Source organism: Enhydra lutris, unplaced genomic scaffold (genome assembly GCF_002288905.1).
Source record: "Enhydra lutris kenyoni isolate GAN:26980312 unplaced genomic scaffold, ASM228890v2 scaffoldscaffold9, whole genome shotgun sequence".
NCBI lineage: Eukaryota > Metazoa > Chordata > Mammalia > Carnivora > Mustelidae > Enhydra > Enhydra lutris.
This window is the reverse complement of record NW_019154093.1, coordinates 71,033,633-71,057,182: the sequence shown is the minus strand read 5'-3', so window position 1 is coordinate 71,057,182 and position 23,550 is coordinate 71,033,633. Positions and strand designations below refer to the sequence as shown.

The following is a 23,550-nucleotide window of genomic DNA, read 5'->3' as shown; positions in this document are numbered from 1 at the left end:
TCATGACTGGTTCTTGTCTGTCACTTGGATCTCAGAGAGGTCACATATCAAAAGCAGCTTATTCACTTCCATCATTTAAAAATACTTAATTTTAAATTTTAACACTTCACACTATTTGACATTTTCTTGTTAGTTTTCTTACTTGAATGTGTTTGTCTTCTATTTTCCCACTCCACTTCAGTGGAATGTAAAATATCCTAAAAGCTTGACCAATGTCTGTCTCATTGTTGGTTGCGTCTCCCCTCTCCAGATCTTTGGCTATCATAAACTTCAGTAGGTATCTTTTGAATGAATGAATGAAAGTATAGCAGCTTGAAGTGGCTGTGGATTGGGAGGGCCCATGATAATTGAGCTTAAGATCAGATGTAACAGAATAAATATTTGAAAGTAGTTGGCTAGAGTACAAGGTGCATTAGGGATAGCAGGATGTAAAGCAGGGCATTTTGATATGACCATTTTGATGCTGCTGTTTTTTTGATGCATTTGTATCAAAATGGTTCTGGCGAAATAGATGGGACCATGATGAAAATGCCACACGGCAAATATTCACAGGTTTTTCTTCTCTTATGCCTACAAATGAAGAGCCTGCATTTTCTTTGTTCACTTTCTTGCATCTGTGATAAGCAGATGATGGGAGTTACCTTTATTGGAGAGAGATCTCTAATATCTCTGTCTCTAATAGAGAAGAATTAGAGGGAAGGAAAGATGTGATAATTTACATAAGAGAGGGGATGGAGTAAGTCCTGCAAGGAAAGCATTTATCAGGAAGACAAAGAGTCAGGGAAATAGGACTGATGTTCAGAGAGAAACAAAGAGATTGAAGGAGTAGAGCTGTCCTTTGAAGAGGATTTTTGAAGCTTTTGATGGGTAAATAGGACTGATTAGGACATTTGGAGCACTCTGTGTGATGTGCTTTTCTTGTTTTATCGGCTCTTCAAGGTACTCCAATAGAGATTTGTAGGATTTTTTTTCAAGGCCACCAGAGTTGGATTTGTGTTTCTTCTAGATGTGACAAGGCTCAGATGAGCCTCTAAAGTAAAAGTTTTGAAACACAGTTCATCTGGCCTATGCGTGTCTGTTTATTTTTATTAGTAAATAAGTCATGCTACAATGCAGATCTCTGATGCTGACTTAATTCTTAACCCCATTCCTGTCACTCAGTGAGCATTACTTCTTTATAGCCAGAAAACAACCAATAGTGGGTTTGCATTTTAAGAACTTAGTACCTGATGCTTTTTAATCATAGTAAAAATACTGAACAAAATAAAATATAGGGGCACCTGGGTGGCTCAGTGGGTTAAGCCTCTGCCTTCGGCTCAGGTCAAGATCTCAGGGTCCTGGGATCGAGCCCCGCATTGGGCTCTCTGCTTGGCGGGAAGCCTGCTTTCCCCTCTCTCTCTCTCTCTCTGTCTGCCCCTCTGCCCAGTTGTGATCCCTCTCTGTCAAATAAAAAAAAAAATAAAATAAAATATAATGTATATATGCCATTGATAATTGATTAGGGAAGTAGTAGAAATATCATTGAGAATTTTTTGTGCAATTTGATGCTGAGATAAGTAATCGTACTAGGACCCAAGTCTCAGCCATGTTTCCCCATACTGCCACTTTTTTCAGAAAAATATTCTCAATGAAATAGCATTGGCCAAATTAGGAGGTTTATTAAAAGCAATTTCCAATAGATATAAAGAGGAAAATTTCCAGTTTTGAGCTATTGGATCTATCTATTCCCATTTGGAAATGATGTTTCTAAGTGAGAAGTCTAAGACCAAGAGTCAGGCCATGCAAGGTGTGTGTTCATATGGAGATAATAAGGAAACATTTAGCTTATATTGATTAATGGTTTTCCCTGAGAAAAACAAGAGTGGTGACCTGACTCCTGATTCTATGTGATTTGTTTGCTGGATGTTTCTCACAAACCAATTCATTCTTCAGCCTGTTTCTTGCCTCACACACCCCTGGCTTTCATGCTATTTCATTCTCTACCTTGGGTTGGTCATGCAGTGGCAGAGTTTATAGATGGAATGAGGCAGAAGGAGGAGGTAAAAATATGTGTTTTCCAGAATTGAGATAGGTGAAAGTTTGGGGTTTTTCTTGTTTATTTAAGAATGACTACATCAAAAACACTCAGTAAAACTGGTCTTGGTGGACTGTCTCTGGTATTAATAATCAGCTGTACCGAAGTCACCTCTCTACATGCCACATTTCCAGGGGAAGAGCTGGGTAAGATTCATAAATGACCAAGATTAGATTTAAAAGGGATATTAGTGTTAGATTCCGCAGGGTTGAGTGAAAAACATGGCATTTGGCCTCGATTCTGTAAGAAATAGGAAACTAGAAAATTGTCCTTTTAATCCAAGTGAGTGATAGAAATAAAGTGGCGTTTTTAATGTGTTCCAGAAGACTAAAGCCCAAAGTTAGTTTCTTGGGCATTAAAGAATCTTACTTGGAAAAACACAAATAAATTAAAAAAAAAAACAATTTTCATAGTCAAATAAAGTTGAGAAATGCTGAGTTAAACACAGCTAAGCATATTTCCAAGCTGCAAGGCCTCCAGGGCCAACAGAGACAGTTGATATTCCACATAAATGTCCCAAAAGGGAGTACTAGACAGTGTTTCCTCAACTGGGGGAACTTGTGGTCTGAAAGCACACTGATCTACAGAATGCAAATGATTTTGAGGATAAACAGAACAGGAAGGCAGAGGAAATAGTAAAAGGATTAAAGTAAAAGGAGAATAATAATATCCTACCTTAGAAGTAACAGAATGAGATTGGAAAGGAAGTTTTCAATGTTGTGGTGTATAAGAAATGTCCAAAAACACTGATGTGAAATAGACATCCTTGAGATATTTACTCTCCTTTATACAGGTACATGTATCTACATCTTTAATTTTTTATTAACCTATATTTCTATGAATTGAACATTTCTGTCTTTAATTAAATGTGACACATGCCAAAATCCTTATACTTTACCTACTTGCTTCTTATATAATTTATTCACCTAGTGCCTCCATCTCTTGAGCTCTCCAACACGTCAGATTCTTCTTTGACACCTCCTTCTCACCACCCGAAAACTCACCCAAAAAACTGTCACTTTTTACCTCCTAATTATTGCTAATCTTTGTCCACCACTTCATCTCCTCAGACTTCCCATCAAATTCGCGTTCCAAAATTATTTTATTTAAAAACAAGTTGAATGGTGTCACCTTCACTCCGCTTGAAATTCCGTACTTCCCAGTTGCCTAAAGGATAGAGTCATCCCTCTAAGTGAAGGTTTACATGACTGGCCCAGGCTCCACATCTGCCATTTCTTTCTCAACCAAGCCGAGGCTGTTCCCTGAAACAACACAGCTGGCATTAGGTCCCTGTGTCCTGTACACATGTTGTGTCCTCTCCCTTTTCTATTTGGTGAAAGCTTGCTGATTCTTTAAAATTGCTCCCTCTTTGAAATCAGTTATGAAGATATTAAATACATCTGTCCCATCACTCCCCCACACATACTTCAATGCTGCTACCATATAGGTAAAGAAAACCAATGTAGTTCTACCTTTGTTTGCTCTACCAAAGTCAGTTTCCTCTTCATGAGTGAATAAGCATTTTCTTCTAATCTTCTGGTGAATATGTTGGTCTGGAAGCTTCTCAAGCCTTTCTAAATGTTGAAATAAATTATCCCCATTGGTTCCCCTTTGTCCTCTGTTCTTCAAAATATAAAAACTAAGTAAATTTAGTTAAATTTAATTCTATTTTGGCCCATTTTGCCTTTCTAAAAACAACTAAAAACTGCTTATTTCATTACAAATATTTATCACATAATTTACTAATTTCCAACTCAATAGCAGCAAACCAATTCCAAGGTCACTTTCCAAGTCTTTTTTAAAAACGAGATGGCCAAGTGCCAGCAGTTTGGTGCAGTGTCCAATTCTAATGAAACATTAAACATTTTAGCCAGCAATTCCAGTGTCCTCTGACTGCTTTAGAAACATTTGGTTGGATGCCATCTGTTCTTGGTGATTTATTTATGTTTTGTTTGTCAAATTTTTTCTAAAGGATCCTCTTATTTATTTATTGATCAATTTCTCTGGCCTATACACTATGAAAGTCACTAAGAATGTATTAAACAGCTAACCGGTGCCCAGCATGCATAAGTGCTGGGTAACATGCGGAATACAAAACATTTGAGGTTATGCATCTGTCCTCCAGGAGTTTGTTTTTAGTTGGGGCAAAAAAGCAAAAACAAAAATATGTAAACCACATGACTTAAGTAACTCAGGTGCTATCAGCTGCAGGTTCAAAATACATTAAGCTCCAGGTTTCAATGTGTCCTGAGCTCTTTCCAGCAGCCTTCTCCACTTCCCTGCCAAACCCTTCCATTTCTCTGTGGAATTTCTAAGAGGTGTTTCTCATGTGCTCAAGAAAAGTCTACTCGCATTCTTTTATGCTAGCACTCTCTTGGACATGTATTGCTTAAAAATGTTTTGAGAGGTTTTTCACCATGGCCATTGCTGTCAGTGGTCTTGAAATTTTTGCTCTCTCCAGGCATAGCTGGTACTGCCGATGCTTCTCATCTGCTATGCAAGCTGGCTTGATGCTGCCATTTTCGGAGATGGAAAGATGAGAAGAACTTTGGTCTTCCTAACTCTGTCCCCCACACCCTGAGGTATGGCTGACTGCATACAGAGTCTCTCACTATCTTTCGTCAGAGCAATCCTTCATCTTTTGTCTTGCACTTCTTTTCTAGACCTTGAGGTGGCTGAACAATAGACTTCATCTTCTGTTTCCTCAACTTGAGTATCTTCTGTGTCTGGTCACCATGTACTGTTCTTTTGCTTCCTCTTGCAACCAAAAATTAAATTTCTCATTCACATAGACTCATGCAAAACAATGCTGGGAGCTATCACTGATCCTATGTGTCCAGTCTTCATTTGGTACTGAATAAATTCACAATGCATCTCAGCCCTCACAGCAGCCCTACAAGGTAGGCACTGCTATTCATATTTTATAGCAAAATGTACTTAAGTTTACAGAAACTAGCTTAAGGGTACACGACTAGTAAGATTCCATTATTAGAAAATGTTGGCAGCCTATTCCATGAGTGGGAAACTGCAACAGTTTGATTGCTTTAATTTGCATTCCCTTTTTGTTACATAAAAAAGTAATGTCTTGATTATAGGGAAACCAGCAAAATGAATTTTATTTTGATAGAACTTTAAGCTAGAACATGATAGAACTTTAAGTTAAACTTGCTGTGGTTAATTGGTCCCTCCCTCAGAATCTTTTTTTTTTTTTTAACTCAAATGTAACCCTCTAAGCCAAATTTGAAATCAATAAACAATAAGGCCACAGCTCAAATCAGGCATTATCTGCTTCAGAACTTGTCATGTCTCAGTTTCTGATTGGCAAGTGAATTACAGCCAAGTACTTATTAGATGGTTAGGCTCTCTTCCAGTACAGTCTTCAATTATCTTTGTTATTGTACAGCAAAGAACATTTGCTTGATGAAGTAGGACTGATGTGCTTATTGTATGTCTTTGCATTCTCGTTAATCTCTCCAATTCTGCAGTTTGTATCGGTTTTCTAGTTATTAGACGGAATTCATGAGACCATGCTTTATTATTAGTGCTGTCTCCTAGCAGTATGTAGTCCTTTGGAATATGCAGAAAACATGACAAATCTCCCAGCCCTGAAGTCTTTCCAGGCTGAGTATGAATGGCCCCACTACAGCAAACCAACAGGGAAGAGTGCTAGTGTCTTAACTGGTGAATCTAAAGTGAATGGAATCTATTAACATTCTTAGTCATTTAACAGTCATCCATCTCTTCCTTCTTCTCATCCCTGTGGCTTAAATGTAGTTTAAAAAATGTATTTTTATATGTGTGTGATTGCCATTTCTCTACTAGTTTACATGTTTCATGATGATGTTAGACTGAACCTCAGTTTTACTGTAGGACTTTAATTGGAGAACTCTTTGAGCCTCCTAATAAAGCTTTTCCTCTTAGGTGACCCACCTGAACTCTCTAGCTTCTAATTAAATATTGATTAAGAAACAGTCTTGCTATATCTCTTAGGAAAATCCCAAGTACAAATGGTCAAGTTCCTGGACTTTGGGGATCCCTTGTCTTTTCTTTTCATTGGACTTCCCTAAGCATCATCACACAGCCCCTGACTGAGGGCAGACACAGGTAGCCATCTTGATATCCCTTGAACACTACTTCAAGGAGAAAGGTAACACTAATTAATACATGTCAAAGATCTTCTAATCAATTTCTTCTTCTCAGTAGTGAATTATTTCCATAGGAGAGTAGAACTCTTCTTAAAGACTTGCAAAACATAAAATTTGGCATGGGATATGGGGATTCACACATAGCATATAATGTTGTAGCATGGGAGCAATATTGAAAGAATAGATTACTGGAAATAATGTTTTGGACAGAATTGAAAGGTTTTGGTAAAGAGTAGATTTTTAGAAAGGGCATAATAGAGAAAAGGAATCATTCTTTGGAGGAAGATCAAAATACCTGTTTCTACACATGGAAAATATCTTCATGTTTACTTTCTCTAAAAACTATAGTACCATTCTTTCAAGGTCAATATCCTGAAATTAGGGAAACATATAGTCTTTAATTTGTGTACCTTATATCTCCTGCATTTTGTTAACTGAGTATTTATGATCTTATGTCTTTTTGGTGTTGACTATTACATCCTTTCAGATGCCAGTGGGAAGTGATGATTTTTCCATTTCTGTTCAAGTCTCTCCATATTCAGTATTGTGTAAAGATGCCCTGAGAAGTAAAGTGTATGAATAATGATGTTTTATGACTGCAATTATTCCTCAGTTGATTATTCATTACTCATAGTATGAACTCTGAGTGAAATTTACATTCTCTTCCTATAGTTAAGTGTTACTATCAATTTGGTGTTATAAATTTCTGCCAGATGTAAAGTAATCATGCCTCATTTCCAATATCGAATTGTCTTTGAGTGAATGATCATATGTCTTTACCAAACCTTTTCTATTAATTACTAATATTTTCAGTCTTGTATAGTACCATAAATCTTATCCATTAAATGAAAAATCATGGCTAATTCTGAATCATTAAAGGAAAACTAATGACTAAATCTAACTCAATTCATGATAGTATCTTTCTAAATTTCATGTTTGCCCTAATCGCCATGAAACTGGATGCATTTATATGCTTCTTTCACATTTGTGTTTTAGCCTTTATCCTAGTTTATTATTTCCCAAATAGTTCTATATTTGCACCTTGAATTCTTCCTAAAGGTTTTAAAGTAGCTTTCTGCTGGGTTCACTATCACTTGGATGTCTTTCTCAAATTACTTTTCAAATCTCTGTTCTTAGGAATATCTCAATAGCTTGATTTTCGTTTTCATTTTTTTTTTCAAAATATTTTGAATAGATTTTTCATTTATTTCCAATACCAAAACATGTTCACATGTTTGGCTAAAAATATTATACAATGAATATATAAGGCATTCGTTGAAAATGCAGAGAATCGTTTTAGTTACATATACGCTTTTCTTCATTTTTTCCCGTTATATGTAAATAATGCTCTGATGAATATTCTTACACATAATTTTTGTACATATTTATGCTTGTTTTCTTGAGATAATTGTATAGAAGTTGTATCTTCAGGAATATGTTCTTTTTAGGTAAATTTTAATTGTTGCTTAATTTTGGTATTTGAATTATTTGTATATATGTGTAATTAAGTACTTGCATATATCATTGAACCCTGATGTTTCTTTAATTACAGATTGCCTGTTTACTAGTTTCCTTTGTCCATATGTCTTGAACTTTTCATCTTCTTACTAACTTGTAGGAGATATTAATAAATTTGTGGGGTTAATCACTTGTCACATATTCTTGCATACACATTTTATTTGCTCAACTCTATTAATCCCTTTTTAAATAATTTCTTCCTTTTCTAAAATAAAATAAGAACTTTTTTAGTACTGTCAAATTAATATTTGCCCATCATTTCTTTTAGCTTTTTTCACTTTCCCCTGTTTACCACTTTAATAAATTTGTAATTTGCTCTATTTCTCATAAACTGACCTGTTGTACCCACACTCTTGCTTTTACCATTGGTCACAGGTTTAGTATGCAATTGGAGTTGCCTCTTAGAAAGTTTGATTAATTTTGCACTCTGGCTTATAAAGTTCATTTTCCTTCTCTGTCACTAGCAGCTTTATTTGTCTAACTCCAACTGGTCCCCAGCACAAATCAGAGGTGCCACATTATTTATGTTTTATTTAATGTATTTATTCAAGAGAGGGAAAATAGGAGCAGGGGGAGAGAGAGAAGCAGGTTCCCGCTGAGTAGGGAGCCCGATGTGGGCCTCAGTCCCAGGACCCTGTGGTCTTGACCTGAGCTGAAGGCAGATTCTTAACCAACTGAGCCACCTAGGTGCCCTAAGGTGCCATGTTATGATACAGAATGATGGCCCAAAAAGGATGCTCATGCTCTCAGCTCTGGAACGTGTGTATATGTTATATACAACATGGCAAAAATAACTTGGAAGATGGAATTAAGGTCACGGACCTTAAGATAGGGAGACTATCTTGGATTATCTGCATGGACCCAACATAAATTCACAGGCCTTAAAAATGAAAAAGGAAGGCAAGAGAATTAGAAAAATGTAATGTTAGAATAAACAGGAGACATTTTTTTTTAACAGTTTGTTTTTTTTTAATAAACATATATTTTTATCCCCAGGGGTACAGGTCTGTGAATCGCCAGGTTTACACGCTTCACAGCACTCACCATAGCACATACCCTCCCCAATGTCCATAACCCCACCCCCCTTCTCCCAACCCCCCTCCCCCCAGCAACCCTCAGTTTGTTTTGTGAGATTAAGAGTCACTTATGGTTTGTCTCCCTCCCAATCCCATCTTGTTTCATTTATTCTTCTCCTACCCCCTTAACCCCCCATGTTGCATCTCCACTTCCTCATATCAGGGAGATCATATGATAGTTGTCTTTCTCTGATTGACTTATTTCGCTAAGCATGATACCCTCTAGTTCCATCCACGTTGTCGCAAATGGCAAGATTTCATTTCTTTTGATGGCTGCATAGTATTCCATTGTGTATATATACCACATCTTCTTTATCCAAGATACAAACATAGTGATCTGAAGGGGCACGTGCACCTGAATGTTTATAGCAGCAATGTCTACAATAGCCAAACTATGGAAAGAACCTAGATGTCCATAAACGGGAGACATTTGAGGCATAAGACATACTTGACCCTCTGTTGTTCAAATTGCCAATGCAGGAAGGGGACCTTGAGACAAAGAATGATTGGTTTTTAGAAGTTGGAAACTCTCCTCAGCTGATAGCCAGCAAGGAAATGAGACCTCAGTCTGACAACCATAAGGAACTGAATTCCGCAAAGAACCTGAATGAGCAAAGAAATGGATTCTCCCCCACAGACAGAAAGGTACATAGCATGGCCTTGCTAAACTTTGACTTTAGCCCAGTGACATCATGCTAGACTTCTGGCCTACAATATATAATACATATATATTGTATATGTGACCTGTATAATAATAAGTTTGTGTTGTTTAAGCTCCTAAGTTTATGGTAATTTGTTATAGGAGTAATAGGAAACCAACAAGCAAGGCTTTATGGACTTTTGGTATTGGGCATTTTGTTTCAATTTCTGACTCAGGCCCTTAATAGCTGAATAATTATAGAGCTTATTCACTACTTATCTCATGGGGCTGTTGGGAACCAGAAAGTAGTTACAATAATGATAGTAATAACAATAATGACAACAATAATACTAAGAATATGTTAACAATATAATAGTATAGATTCATACAATATGTTCTTAAAATAATGACTGTGGGTAACCCTTACTGAATGTTTACTACGTTTCAGATCCTTAATATGTATTACTTCTTTTAATGTTTATAATGAATTTCTGTTAGATGGTATTATTATGATCCCCCATGCTTTTTTTTTTTTTTCATACACCTGAAGGATAGAGTTATTTAAAGAAAAAAAAAAGTAAAGGAACTGAGAGGCTAACTTGCCTAAGCTCATACATATTCAGTCAAAGAATGTTGGAGCCAATGCACTGAGCCAGACAGAACTTTCCAGAGCCTGCATATTTCATCACCGTGCTAGAGCTGTTCTATTACTGTTGTTGCCATTCACTACGAACCATTATACCACAGCTGCTCAACTATCATTGTTTTTGTTATGATTATATTATTGTTATCAACCCAATAACAATAAAAAGTCCACAAGTGGTACAAAAGTAAGAGTGGGATGACTTACATATGGGGTTTTGACTTTGAACAGATTGCCTTTGAGCCTACTGTATGGTTTGATCAAGGGGCCAATTCAGTTAATCAGAGCTTACCTTTATACCTAGTCTCAGAGGTAGCAATATATCCTGGGTCAGGTGACCTGCCTTTAAGTACCAATGGTTTTTAAATCGATCTATGAATTTTGAAGTGTTTATTTAACTTCTGTGCTCCAGTTGCATAACTGATCTCCCTAGTAATATAGACACCTCTTAAAGTTATGAATTAAATCAGATCGATGGTCATCATAACTATGAAGTTATGAGATAGGTCATTCAAATATGAAGCTTTATATCATCAGAACTTTTTTTTTAAGAATTTGTCTTGGAAAAGGGAAGAAAAGTGAATTGTTGGATTTTTCACTTCTATCCAGAGGGTTTATATGTTTTGTTTGTCAATGCAATTGCTTTTATAATGTTTCCTCTGGTTTTCACAGTGTTTAGGCATGAGACTTACAGCTGACAAAGCAGAAGTGTGTAAGAAGTGAGATGGTGAGAAGCAATGGCCAGCTGCTTAATATTATGATACCACAAAAATGAATACATCTATTTTCCTGGGGGAGACAGAAGTACATCGCTCTGTGTACACACAGCAGCACTGTGTGCAGAGAGAAGATGCTCTAAGTATTGTGGGTGTGATGACAGAGATAGGCCTGGAAGCCACTAAGACCCCTGCCTTGTTGGCCTTGACCATTCCATGGATGGTGGTTGTGTTTCACTCACCCAAAGGGCAGCAATCATGCTTTCCCCCCAGTCTGAACAAAAAAGATAATTGGGAGGCCTTGGCGGATAGGCAGGGGGAGATTTTTCGAGTCGGATCTGGAAGTCCTATAAACCTAGGCCAGAGGACACAACTTTTTTTTCTTTTTAAGATTTTATTTATTTGAGAGAGAGAGAGAGAGAGAGAGATCATGAGCTGGAGGGAAGAATAGAGGGAGCAGCAGACTCCCCGCTGGGCAGGGAGCCTGACACAGGACTCAATCCCAGGACCCCTGGGATCATGACCCAAGCCCAAGGCAGATGCCCAGCTGACTGAGCCACCCAGGCACCCCAGAGGATACAACTTTAATGATCTCTGGGCCCCTCCTCACTTAGCTCAGTACTCATCTGGCTTTTCAATTAGTGTTTCATTTCTTTGACAAACTATTTACTCTGCTTATAGTTTGTATCTATGGCACTCATTTATTTTCAGTCATGGGTCATGGTAACTCAGCAAGAGCTCTATGTTAAAGGCTTCAACATCCTCCTAATCAGCGTCCTGGTTTAACTTTGCCAGCCCCCTGCCCACCCAGAAATCAGCGGGATGTCTCTTAAAGGCAGGTCTGATTGTGATCCTCCTTGTCTACCCCAAAGCCAAAATTAAACGAAAAATCAGAGCCTCTCAGTATCAGTTGTTTTACCACAAGGGAAAGCTCCACATTCCTTAATACATCTTCAAAAGTATTTACGTCCTCTGCAACTCTCCCTTGTTCATTTCTCAAGTCCCATATTTTGCTGCAAACTACCCCTGCTTTAACCCTCTGCAGTCTATATGAGCTGGAGCCTCAAGTCCTTGCAATCTGGTAAAATCTTGGCATCATGTCACATCATTGCTTTCTTATATGCTAAAGCCGTCTTACTTTTCCCGAGTAAGTAGAATGCTAATCCTTATACATACATGCATATATATATGTGTTTGTATAAATGTTCATGGTAATTTCATATGCATTAAATGGTTTAGTCTGCATAATACCACCTTGAAGTAAGTAGTACAATTTTTATTATCTGTGTTTCGTAGATGATACAACCGGGCCCTGTGTACTCCCTGTTTAGCCTGAGTCACCAGACGGTGGGTGACAGACTGCATATATCTGGTTCACTCTGTAGAGTCTAGTTTCTTTTCAATTCTGGGTTATTTTTGAGATGCCTCTGGTTCAAAATGAAGAATAATTCAGACTAAAATCAATGCCATGAGAACAAATCCCAAGTAGGTTTCCTTCACCACTGTGTTGCTCAGCACTGGGCTTGGCAGAGGGCAGGTGCTTCATAATTATTTATTAAATGAAGGGAGGAACTTCTACTGGGCTTTCAAGACTTTTATGCTTGTGAATGACTTGCAGAGAAGAGATGAGATCTCAGGGACTTAACATGCAAGAGGGACTTAAGACATCGAAGAGTGAAGAGATAGACTCAGAAATGAATCTTGGCTCTATTCATTAGTTGTGTGCTTTTGGACCATTATTTGAATTCTAAATCTCAATTCTATCATCTGGAATTTCAATCATCTGGCTAAAACATAAAGACAACATTACTCACTTCATAAGGTTTTTGTGGGAGGTAAATGACAGATGTATAAAAAGCATGTACCACAGAGTCTAGCATTTAGTAGATGCTAGATAAATATTACTAGTTCTCTTCTTGCTGTGAGGGAGAAGTGTTAATTCATAGCAATTTAGGTCATCAAGAGATCCAATCATTTAACATTTTTTTTTCTAAATAGTCATTACATATTTATAATTCTAGGCTGCTTGATTTATATGTGTTCGTGTTAGCTGCTTCTAAGCAGTTTCCAGCTTTTGCATACCCCTAGAGTTTATCTCATTCTGCTATATAGGTTGGAAATAAATTTTGAAAATCATACGAATATAATTCAGCAATCTTTCAGGCTGGTGGATTTAGTTGTGAGTCTTAGCTAAGGAAAATAACAACCATAGTAAAATGTTTTGTAAATCCATACCTGATTGGAGAGAGGATATTAGAAGTTAAGCTCTTGATTTTATTATATCTGGGTATTAAGCTACCTTTTGTATTTTGCTTGGTATGCTAATCCATATAGAAAGCACTACAGAAATTTTCATTTTATGAAGCCCTCTCTAAATGATTCTTTTAACCATGTGAGTACTGAAATGTGCAGTTTTGCAATCCATTCCAAGTACTTGAGGACTCAGGAAACAGTATTCATTTTGCTTTTAAATAAAAATTATTCTAGACCTGAGTTATGTTTAGGGGGTTAAGAAAGGATAGTGATATGTTTTTGGATTCCTTTATGTTGCCATATTAATTAAGTTAGTGCGTTTTGTTCCTTTCCTTCAAATGCCTTTTTTTTTTTTTTTAATAAGTTGAAAAACTGTTTTTAGCCATTTCTACAGCTGATTATGTTGCTTGTGAAGTTTTGACACTCCTTTCCCTGGTGAAAATCTGTGTGGATTTCTGAAGTGACGCAGTTCACACCAACAGTTTCTGTAAAGTCTTTGCCATGGCTCTGATTTGTTAGCTGTGTCCTTTTAATGGATAGAAGTCTCAATTTCCCTGTTGGTCAAGAGAGACAGTTAATATCCACTTAACCAGTCTGTTGTATGGATAAATGATATATATGGATCTCTGTGTGTATATAGGGCAGAAGCTCTATAAATATTAAACCCTTTTCCACCTTTCTCTGCTAAGCATTCTTTAACCATCTATATGCTGCTGATGGTTTTATATCTCATAGTAATACCACTCTGCATTTATGTACCACTTTTCACTTTTGCCAAGCCCTCTCCTGTATTAGCTTTTCATCCTCATAACAAGCCTGACATGTGGGTAACACGGTGATTACCACTTCCGTTTGGGAGATAAAACCAATTGTCAAATTGTAAACTTCTTAGGTGTGAAGGACTATGTCATTTGCTCTTTTCTTTGTTCCTCAGGCTGAGCTTGGCCCCTGAGCTTGGCATATATTCAGGGCTATATAAATATTTGTTGTACAGAACTGGTTGATGGGACAAGCAGTAACCTGTGCAAGGTCACACAGACAGAGGTGATGGCAAGACTGGGACAGTCTTTCAGATTTTTCCATTAGACAAGCTGTGAGCAACTTTTAATTTTTTTTTCCCCAAAAGGGTCAATTCAGGGAAAATAAAAATGTTTACATGCCACAATTTTCCAATTAAAATGAAAATAGCTTTATTGAATCTCAAGGAAAAATATATTCCTTCTATTTAGATTACTTCCTTCTGCAGTAGAAAAGTGCCAATGAGAAATATTAGCACTCCTTTTTCACCACTAAAATGTTAATATCTGGGCATATTTGAGAAGGAGCCACCCAGAGGCAGCTTTCCAATCTTTTATTCCCTCGTATTTGCAGAGCACTTTAGAGTTCACAAAGTGCTTTCATAGGCATTATCTAATTACATTCTTGAAACAATCCCAGGAAGGGGTATTATTACCAACCACACTTTACAAAGGGTACGCTAAAGTTGAGAGGGGGAAATGACTTGCCTAAGCTCACACAGCCAGTGCATACTGAACAAGGCTAGATGTGTTGCCTCATAGATGGTATATGCTGAGCACTAGCTTCCTTTATCTGTTGTAGGTCCTGCGGATAGATGGAAGATAGGTTCCCCCCATCCAAAACAAAAAACAGTGTGAGCATTTCTCTTTCTTACTGCCTCAGTCTCTAGTCTTGTGCTGTCTTTTTGTTTTTGTTTTTTTAAATCCAGCTGAGTACAGAAGCCTGAGAACAAACCACTCCAACAAAACAAAATGAAAACATATTACTGTATTTCCTTCCCTTTCCTTCCTTCTGCCCTAAAAGTCTCTGCTTTGTATGGGTAAGAATTACACAGTGTGCTACAAAGTGAAGTTCCATGGCCTTCAGGCTGATCTGAATGACCTACCTGGGTGACCGAAGCCACCAAAGAGAGATGTGTTCTGGTTTATAGAATGCCAGTGATTCGGTAGTTTTTGACTTGAAAATCTAGAAATTAATTTTGTGGTGGTTTCAAATGTAGTAAGACTAGAAATTTTTCACTAAATATGCATGTGGTGACCTTTCTTTCCCACATTGATCCATTTCATTTTTTCATATCCACATCATTTGCTTTTGTTGACTTGCAACCAGAGATTGCAATAAAACAAGTTTGTTTAACTAGGTTGCCCACTGTGAGTAAATGAACAGACGACCCCACCACCACCACCACCGCCGCCAATCCTTTTCCGGGAGTTTTCCAAGCCTCTCTGGAGAGTGGAGAAAATCTGTGGAAATATGTAAGGTAGGTGCATATTTGCACAGGGTGCCAAAGCTGGGAAGTATGAAGAAGGAATAAGAATGACACAGGGGGGCATGGCTTTCTGCTGTGACTGTCTCCCCATATCCAGTCTCAGCACACTGGTCTCCTTCTTTATCTCCCCTCCACGGCTTCTCATTTGTCACAGCTACATGAGGTAAGAATTAATTTTGAAGTTCTTTTTTTAATGATACTTTTCTTTTTTTGCTACTACATCTGCTCCCTCCCTCATTTGCATTTCACAGTTTATCTGTTGTAAGTGACATCATTTTCCAAATTCCTTTGAAGAGGACAGTGTTGTCTACCCTGTGGTAACTGATAATATCTTTTGCAGGGAGAAAGAACTTGTGGAAAGTTGGCCTCAGATAACTCGCTCCTCTTGAAATCCAAGAGCTGCTTTATGTTTGATTTTCTGCTTTCCGACCTGATAGAAATCGTCATTGACTTGTTTTAGACATGGTTGTGTTTGCTAGCTGATTGATGAAGTCCACATTTAGTGGACTTGCTAGGTTTCTCTGTTTGTTCTTTGAGGAATGCTGCTGAAAGTAAAATTAGACCTTCTGTGGCAGGTGCTGTTTCAGTAGATGCATGGATAGATTTAGACCATGGTAGGGAGGTTGCCTTAGACATGGGTATATATAATTTTTCTTCTCATATTTTCTTACATCTGCACTTCTAAAATATCACTGTATCTATTTTTTATCAAAAAACATAAATGCAAAGATAAATCAATTAGTAGTTCATTGAAGTGGAAATCTTCACAATATGCAATTTGCAACTATTTTGTCACTTTTGTGATGCTTGTCATTTTCCACATTTCCAACATGCTCATGACTACATAAACAACATTTAGCCCCAGATATTTTTACTTAATAAGAATCTAAATCCCCCAGACCTAGGCCAATTTCCCCAAAGATAATGAGTATAATTGATAAGAAAAGCTTATACTTTCTTTTCCCCATGTGGTAACTCAATTTATTGTCAAAGGTAAGATTCAGCCCAATATTATTCACATTTAGCAGACATTTATGAGTCACCAAATGGCCCATGGCACAGTGCTCAGCCTTTCGATACTAACATGTGATATTAAAGTGTTGCAACAGCACCTTAACTAATTGTAATCTCCCTGCACTTTGACTCTCTATGCATCCATCAATCCTCTACACTGTCCATTCCTTTATGAAGCGATTTCTGATTCCTCCTCAGAATTATCTCAACCTATCTTTAAGGCACAACCCTTACTCTTGTTTTAGGGCATGGGATATATGGTATCATTAGATAATGCATTCATTACAGATGATGCATATAATTAGTTACTTATAATTAGTGACAGATACAGATAATGAGTGGTATCCCACTCATTTTTAAAATAAACTATTGAATATAACATGCATACAAAGAAGTGCACAAATCACAATATATGTCTCAAAAACTTTCATATAACCCTTTTCCAGAGTCATAAATAGGATGTTACCAGTTCCCAAACAGTGGCCTTTGTGTTCCCTCCCAGTCACAACTTTTCTCCCAAAGGTGACACAACCCAAACTCTCATCACCATAGTTTTAGTTTTGTGTATCTGGATTTTTTTTTGCTCAGTATTATATATGTGAGTACATGAATCATTAGTGGTACATTCAGTAGCACTGATATTTAATAGCCCATTTTATGGGCATACTACAATTTATTCATTCTACTATTGTTGAAAATTTGTTTTTGTTTGCTTGTTTTGTTTATTAGCCTGGGGCTATGACTGTGTTCCTATATCTATTTTAACATATAGCTTCCAGTAAGAACACATATATGTATATTTCTATTCGTTTGTTAATCCTCTTCTTGAGATAACAGAATTTCCAACATGAAATCAAGAATTACATTTTAATTTTTAAAGAAACACGGGAATGTGTTGTGCAAACATTTGAGTTTTGAAAGCAAGTATAGAAAACTTCTGAAGTTGGTCTACTTCCTCATTCCAAACATTGGAGCTTTTAAGTCTGTTTCAAGTTCTGTTTCCCAGAAGTAAGCAGGCTAATTAGTAGTGCATATTGGTTTAAAGAAAACCTGTTCTCAATTTAAAACAAAGAAACAAATAAATATGAAGCAGCAAAGAAAAAGGAGAAAATACAAAAAAGGTAATATGAATTCCTAAAGAGAACTTGCACATGAATTCTTAGAAATTTTTTAAATAACAACTCACACCAACACTCAGTAAACTGAAACTGGGTCTTATCAAGGAGCCCAGAAAAGACTGAAGAGATTTCTAAGGTATAAAATATAAAATCAGCATCAGAAACATTTACTATGGGATGGTAGAACTGTTTCTGAAGAAGATCAAATAATGAAGTAGAAGGCAATCTGGGATAATCTTTAAAGTATACTTAATCTCAAGAGAAGATGGAGAATGAGAATGTACTATGTGAGTAATAGGAGGCAACAGAGAAGAAAACAGAATAAAAAGAGAGGAATACATAGGCAAGAATAATAATAAAATTAAATAGTAATAAAATAAAAAAAATTCTAGAACTAAAGTAAATAAATTCCTAAGATTGGGACTTGAGAGAAACCAAAAAGGTCCATTACATTCTAAGTAAAATGTATAAATGTAAACTACTATGAAAAGACATTAACCATTTTTAACTTTAATTTTCAATATCAATATATAGTAAAACAACCTATCAATCAGACGAATACTGATTAAATCACTTTTCCAAATACCTTTTCCTGAACGGAATTCAGGAATTCCTGAATTCCTGAATGGCAGGTGTGATCCAACGTCTTAAGATGTGGAATTCCACCCCTTTGAATTCAGCAACAGTATCGTTTGTCTCTCTGAATTTTCCTAGCACTTAGTTCACTCAGTACATGTTCTTATTTAATCCAAATTGATCTTTCTTTAGTCTTATAAATATGCATTGTACAGGTTATGTCTCAGTATGTCCCAAGACACCTCAAAAAGACTCATGGGATCAATGATGTACATTCAAGGGTTAAGTAATACTGATATCTCAAAGCTCAGGTACAATTCTATACCAGCAATGGACTATGCGCTAAAGACAATCATTGTTTTTGAGAAGAAATATTTGGATTTAATTAAATAACATCATAAAGATAGCAAAAAGACTAATAAAAATTAATTGGAATACAGAACACCAAAAGGAGAGCTGGGACTAAAAAATCTTAACTGATATGACTACTTGAGCAAAATAGGACACAAAGGAAAAAAAAAGTGAAAATTAATGGACTCTACCTTCATGATAAAGGTACATAAGTGTCGGAAGGTAAGAGAAGCTCTGAAAGTGGTCAAATTTTCTTTTTTGAAAGGTAAGTATGGAAGAAGACTATTCTTATATTCTAAAACTTGTGATACATTATAAAATGGTTAATTATGTTATTAAGAAATAGTAAAATAAGAACATAAAATAGAATTACAGAAGATGACATCTAAATAATAGCTAGAAGACTAGATTTAAGTGGTTTAACCTCTATTAGAAGAGGAAGAAACTTAGGGGCTCCTGGGTGGCTCAGTTGTCAAAGCGTCTGCCTTCGGCTTAGGTCATGATCCTCGGATCTTGGGATCCAGCAGGAAGCCTGCTTCTCCCTCTCCCATTCCCCCTGCTTGTGTTCCCTCTATTGTTGTCTCTCTCTGTCAAATAAATAAAATCTTAAAAAAAAAAAATAGAAACTTAAATTGAATTAATAAATTTATAATATACAAATACACTTTTAAAGAAATCTATATAGGATACCTATGGGGACCACTGGGGGCCCCACACTGTTGTATGTGAGTCAGTGTGGACCTGGATCCACCTTCATCTGGAGTTAGGATCCCAAGCACAGGCATGGGTCAACCAGAGCCTCATCTGCCTCCCTCTGCCCTTTCTGGCCAGGACCAGATTGACCCTTTCCATGGAGGTGCCAGCCTAAGCACGACTATATTAGGGGACTATTATTTGTAAGGGATCATTCAAGAAAGGATTTTTGCTGGAGGAGGTAAAACAACATGAAACCTTTAGCCCTGGTGACTCACAAAGCTGCAGCACAATTTTTTTCCAAACAATCCAGACCTATCATTAGCCTTGTTCAAAACGTTTGAGTTTTTATGACTGTGCAAGCAAAATTAATGAACAGAGTTTGGATAGGATCCTTAAAGATTAGAGAAAGAGAATTATTGGTGGTACAGATTCCAGAGAAACATACACTAGCCACATGCAGAGAGCAGGTTACCCATGAGCAGCTCCCCTGCATCCCCTGTGTGCAGGATCTCCTCTTCCTTCTCTTCAGCTTCATCTCTGTCACCAACACTCCCACTCATGCTTTAGAATGAATGCGTTTTCTTTAGACCAAATTGGAAGAACTAAAAGGAAATCCTTTGTTCTTCCCAACCTAGTCAATACTAGCCCGGGTGAGTGCAAAATGCCTTCCGTCACAAATACTTCTCAGAGTTATGACAAAGTTATTAAATGACACAGTACTGAGTTTTTTGACAAGGTTGGAATGATGAAAGACATCAGAGTGATTTACAGGTTTATTTATTTATTTTTTTAAGATTATTTATTTATTTATTTGACAGAGAGACAGAGACAGCAAGAGAGGGAACACAAGCAGGGGGAGTGGAAGGGGGAGAAGCAGGCTTCCCACCGAGCAGGGAGCCCCATGTGGGGCTTGATCCCAGAACCCTGGGATCACGACCTGAGCTGAAGGCAGATGATTAACAACTCAGCCACCCAGGAGTCCCTGATTTACAGGTTTATAACACACTTCACACAAGCCAGTGTATGCAGATGTGGAAAACTGAGCTAGCTGTTGAATCTTGTTAGGCCAAAGTGAACATGTTAAGGAGATAAATCACTCAGAGGGAAAACGTATAGAACAGAAGAAGATTGTAGCAGGGGATGACGCTAAGCAGACAGATGTCATCTGAAAATTTGGAACCAGTGTTTGGTCCTCACATGTCATAATTAGGTGTGTAGTAGAACGTAGAAGCACACTAGGAGATACAGATGCCTCCGATCCACCTCTCTCTCACTCTTTTTTTCTTTTTTCTTTTTTTTTCTTCTTTCTTTCTTTCTTTCTTTTTTTTTTTAATTGCACCCATCAATCAAGAAAGTACTTTGAGCCATTCTTGCATAGAAAGTTGTATCTTTATGCCAGGACCTCAAATCATGGGCTCTTCGAACTTTACTTCCACCAAGACCAGACTGAAGTATCCTAGAAGTAAGGAAGACCTTTTTCCTTCCCTAAGAGCAGCTGGAGACAAAGCTGAGACATCAGATAACCGTGATTATGAAAAGTGTATTGACCCCTATAGACTCTTTAACAGGGAATACTCAGATTTGAGGGATTGTCAGTACATGACATATCCCCATGGGGCTCAGACCTCCAAGATTTAAGAAAGAAGAAAGAGAAACTCTCCATTTAGCACTGTTTTACTTGATTACTTGTTGAGAAAAAAAAATTTTTTTTGAGGACTGGATCTTGGTGGGGAGGCTACTTACTCGGATCCCTGGACTCCAAAGAGGAGAATCCTATGCACAGAACTTGTAGTGGCCTAGAATTTGTGGTTCTCACCTTTTGACCCAGTGTGCAGGTTTCAATAGAGAATCATTAAGAATATCAAATTGTCAGAGGAACTGGGTGGCTCGGTTGTGCATCCAGCTCTTGATTTCAGCTCAGGTCATGGTCCTGGGATAGAGCCCTGCCTCCAGCTTCCCACTCAGCAGGGAATCTGCTTGTCTCTCTCTTCCTCTGTGCCTCCCTCCCTCAAAAAAAAAAAAAAAAAAGAAAATTTTTTATAAAGAACATCAAATTGTCCTAATTCTGGTGCTATTCATCATATACTGGTATATTTAGGCAAAGTAAAATTTATGAACAAAATTCCTGTTCTCTAAAATAAATTAGAAATTAAATACTAAGCACCAGTAGTCTATGAATGTTCTATAATTAGTCTATAAATGAAAAACTTACCCTTTGCACTATCATGTCTCAAAATTTATGTATTTCAAAAGAAAGTGAGTTTAGCAACAGACTCCAGAGAATTTTCTTTCTTTGATGAGCCAGTTTATCTTTGCCAGAAAAAATTTTTTGATAAGAAACCTGATTGGAACAAATCAGATTTGCCTTCTCTTGTCTTATCAAATGTGACCTAGAAAGTTTGAAAGAGAGGGCTTTGTTTTAACCTCTTTCTACTAGCCTAAGTGTGTTGGCACTTAAAATGGCTGCCTTTAAAGAAATACACAAATGCTAATTACCAATAAGTAATCATGCAAATAATTATGCTATAAAATAAATAAATAAATTTTCTTTTGGAGGATACACTGACTTCTGTCTTACACTAGCCACATTTATGGTCTCTGTTCTGAAGTTCTAAAGGAAGGACATACAGCAGTAGATAACAGAAAGGCATTAGGTACCAGATCCAAACTTTATGTCAGATTCCAGACACAATGGATTTAGTTCATTATATGTGAGGGATGCAATTCACTTAGACCACCTGACAAATCCTAGTGTCAATGTGGTTTTATTATACTTAATAAAATGTTTGGAAATTTTTTAAAGACATATTTATTTATTATTTTAAAGAGAGAGAGAGCATGTGGACAGTATGGGAGGGAGGGAGAGAATCTCAATTAAAACTGCCCACTGAGCACAGAGCCCAACACAGGGCTCCGTCTGAGGACCCTGAGATCTGAAATGACCTGAGCTGAAATCAAGAGTCATATGCTTAATCAAATCAGCCACCCAGCTGCTCCAATTGGGAATCTTTATGAATGAAGATTCATTTTAAATCCAAGGGGGTGGGGAAATCCTTACAGGCTACAAATTAAAATAACTAATGAGAATTTATATTTTGTTTTTATAATCTTTTTTTTTTTTTTCAAATATAGAGATTGTATCAATGTTTCTCAGACTGGAGAAAAATAAAATACCTTTTTGGATCTGGTTCATTCTAAATTCAGGGAATATAAAACTAAACTCACAGCTTTTTACTATGAGTGCATAAAATTGAAAGTCAGAACAGATGAAATAAGCTACACATTTTCTTTAAAATCACAGAAAAGAAAGGATAAAAATGAAAGGAAACAAATTTTCAGTGTCTGTTTTCAGGATAATAGCCAAACTGGACAAGTTTGCTTGTAAATATTGATCAAAGTGTCTGGCTAATTGCCTTTGCACCACTATTTAAGTATAGATGAGATAAAATTGAACAGTGTTGGTAGTAATTCCTATTTAGATTTCCAGATTACATACGGGGCTTTAAATCAAAGGATTTAGTGGCACAGTAGGCAAAATGTATAACATGGGTCAAAGGTACGGATTATGATATACTGCTCCTTAACTTACTAATACAGTAGATAAGGTCTGCAGAGGAGACTGATGATGTTCATACTTGCTATGAATGGAAATTCCCAGCATAAGACTTACACTCACAAATTTGCATGCATTTCATATTATTATATTTACTTTTCATAGTATTATATTTATAAACTTATTTTGAATATATCAGAGAAACTCACCATGAGATAAAGTAGAGTCTTCTGAAAGCTGTGTTTTCATTTGTTTATAGCAATTGAAGAAATTCTAGGCATATTCATGAAAATGAATACAGTATTATAGAAAATACAATAGCAAGAAATCCATTTTATGCATCAAGTTCTTGAATACTTTTTTGAATGGCTGTCCTGCTCAGTCTCATCAACTTCAGTGCATAATTTAAGGCTTGGAAGGAACATCGCATATCATCATTTGGTTTTAACATCTACCCTGAGTATTTCCCTGATAACAAATGTATTTGACATTATCACAGATGAAATTTTTTGTTTGGTTACATATTAATCTGCCATTTCCCTGGTGCTTTGTTTTAATATATTGAAACTGGTGGTTTTATATATAATTCATGCCAATATACCTAAACTATGCTGAACTATAAACCAAAAATATAAGCTCTCAAATTTAATAAAATGTTTTTCAAGCAATGATATATATGTTCTTAGTCATCACCTCGGAATTAAGTTTGAGAGGCCATTTGTCATAGCCATTTTGAAACCCCACATAGTGAAATTATTTTTACCCTATTTATGTTTTATTATGTTTTTGTATAGTCAGAGTATAGATTAATTGGTTTTCTTATATCTGTTACTTGAATATTTTTCACTCTGTGTCCTCCATCATACATATATTAAGCTCACCATTAACCC

At 36.7% G+C, this 23,550-nt stretch overlaps 1 pseudogene; it reads left to right on the top strand.

The window, feature by feature from the left end:
* LOC111142936 overlaps positions 1–20,745 on the top strand; it is a 44,422-nt pseudogene extending 23,677 nt beyond the window's left edge.
* Positions 20,746–23,550: the final 2,805 nt, after the last annotated feature.